This window comes from Notothenia coriiceps, unplaced genomic scaffold (genome assembly GCF_000735185.1).
Source record: "Notothenia coriiceps isolate Sejong01 unplaced genomic scaffold, NC01 NC01_scaffold00037244, whole genome shotgun sequence".
NCBI classification, from domain to species: domain Eukaryota; kingdom Metazoa; phylum Chordata; class Actinopteri; order Perciformes; family Nototheniidae; genus Notothenia; species Notothenia coriiceps.
This window is the reverse complement of record NW_011369945.1, coordinates 26600859-26603464: the sequence shown is the minus strand read 5'-3', so window position 1 is coordinate 26603464 and position 2606 is coordinate 26600859. Positions and strand designations below refer to the sequence as shown.

Here is a 2606-nt window from a genome sequence, read left to right as displayed (position 1 = left end):
AGTGCAGAGCTTCGTGACCACAGAGCTTGTGAACGTTGTGATCAGCTGTTTTAGCGCAGTGCTGCTGTACAGGCCGACGTTAACAGCAGCCATGTCTTTGCACACGGAGACCGACTCCGTCGTCCGGTGATCCAACCGCCTTATGGAAAAGCTTCACATATACATCGGTACGCAAATGCGCTTTGTGACAAAAGTGACGGTACGCATTTCAGATTGTTGCCGCGCATGCGTACCTGCGTACCACTTATGTGCACCCCTGTCCATAGCAGCTTAAAAAGTGACTGGTGCTGGATGGTGTGTGTGTGTGTNNTACAAGTAAACACAATAGTAATAAAAAAGCTACAAATCCCATAGTAAAAATGGACAAAAGTTTAGCAGATGGAGATTCTCATTAAATCACGTAAATCTAAGTATAATAATTTAGTTTTATGGTAAATGTATTATTTTTTTGTTCTGTCGTATTCAAAGCTTCTGTGGTTTTGCGTCGTCTGTATGTTTAGGTGTCGTCAGATGCACTGTCGCTGCTTTCTATCGTTAAAGTATTTCTGCTCTGATGTCTGTGAGTCTGCTGGTTCCTCATCACCTGTCTCTGGAGCATCTGAAGAACATCGTGCTCCATCCGAGGAACCAGAGGAATGCACCTGTGTTGTTGTTTACTGAGTGAACACTAGATGGAGCCGTGGACTCTTTGTTTAGCAGAGGACTGAAGAGCTGCTCGTTTAGTTCAGCAATTCAAGGTAGGACTCATTTCAAAGATATAATAAAACACAAAGTCATATTATATTGAAAAATAAGTAATAATATAGTCAGTGTAGTATTTCAAAAATTGAAAAATAGTCATAGTCGAAAATAAACAGGACAGTCATAGTTTTGTTCTGCTGGCTTCTTGCTGTCTCACCTTGAAAGCTCGGTCAACTGCTTAATCCTCACATCAGAGAGGAATACACACACACACACACACACACACACACACACACACACACACACACACACACACACACACACACTTACATCATCATAAGCCATTGACAGGACACACACACAGAAGGTGAACCTCGCCTGCCTTCCAATCCCTAAACTGCTGCATAGATGAGAAATGAAGGATTATTTCTGTAAAGCTGCTGACTGACACACACACACACACACACACACACACACACACACACACACACACACACACACACATCTGCAGAGGGACATAAGCAGATTATATGTTCAGCAGCCAGGCTGTAGTGAGCCGTTTAAAACTGTCATTTAAAGACGAATAACTTTATTCAAATCACAGCTTTCCCATGATCCTCCTCTGCTGCTTTACTGATATTTAGCTTAGCTTGCATTAATTACATTTATTTATATGGATTAAGTGTTGGAAAGTAACATCGACAACTTGTACTTAACTTCCTCTTTCCATTCATGCTCCAGATGTATTTGAAAGCTCGGGATACTTTGCAGATGTATATGAATATTACAAAACAAATATAAACAGATACATTCTGATGTTTTATTGTGTGTGAAGCCAACCAGCAGTATATCAAGAAATTAATTAAGTTTCTGCACCTTTCCCAACACATGATTGAATCAATATATTTTTAAGTTAATAAGAACATATATTATTGTAAAATGCATAATGACTACTTTTCCTTCTAGTATTTTGTATGTTAGGACTCATACCTGCGCAAGATTGTGAAAATATTGTAAATGATCTGAATATTTCTTCCCGTAACACGTGCTACATCTATAACCCTCCAATTAATACCGCTATCTCATCAATGTCATAATCCGGTGTGAAAAGACAAAAGAACACGGGGTTACAAACATATATCATTTATTAAAAGAACACATGCTGCTACAGTGGTGGATAGAAACAGCTGCTGGACTGTAACAGGTACAATAATAACATCTTACTGATCTCCACAGGATACACGAGCACGTCCGCACACAGGGAACAAGCTCTCCTTAGAAACAACAATATTAAAGTGTGTGTGTGTGTGTGTGTGTGTGTGTGTGTGTGTGTGTGTGTGTGTGTGTGTGTGTGTGTGTGTGTGTGTGTGTGTGTGTGTGTGTGTGTGTGTGTGTCAGCTCCTCTTTGTAACAATGGTTTGATTGCAACACATCACACTGATTTCTTTTTGCGACGTAACGATGTCTGTCTCTTTGTTCGTCTGCGTTTGTTACAAGAAAATAAATAAGAAAACAACATGTTTCTGTCACAGGATGTCAGAACATTTTTCAGGAGGAAAACAAAACCAGTTAGCCAAACAGGAAGTAGAAGCTGTGACACAATATCAGTGTTTGTTTTTTTTGCACAATGCACATGGGCAACTCCTTCAAAACAACACAAAGTTAAAACTGAGTATAATTATTTTAAACAATGTTCAGATAGTTCGCTCTGAGTTTGGTTTGCTATGTTTTTCATATGCAACACGGAGCTTTGGGAAAAAAAGATTCTCTCTCTTTTTGTCCTGATCCATTTCTATAAAACTGAAAACGAGCTGATCAGATTTTGGCCACTTTATGATGTCATAACGATTTTTTGTCTTGTGTAACCATTAGCCAATCAGCAACCAAGGTAACCCCCCCCCCCCCCCTTATCCACCTAGACTCCT

At 39.7% G+C, this 2606-nt stretch overlaps 1 long non-coding RNA gene across 1 annotated transcript in view; it reads left to right on the top strand.

Annotated features, from left to right (window-relative positions):
- LOC104965123 (uncharacterized) overlaps positions 1 to 2606 on the top strand; it is a 9707-nt gene that overhangs the window by 4374 nt on the left and 2727 nt on the right. The gene's annotated exons all lie outside the window — the stretch shown is intronic.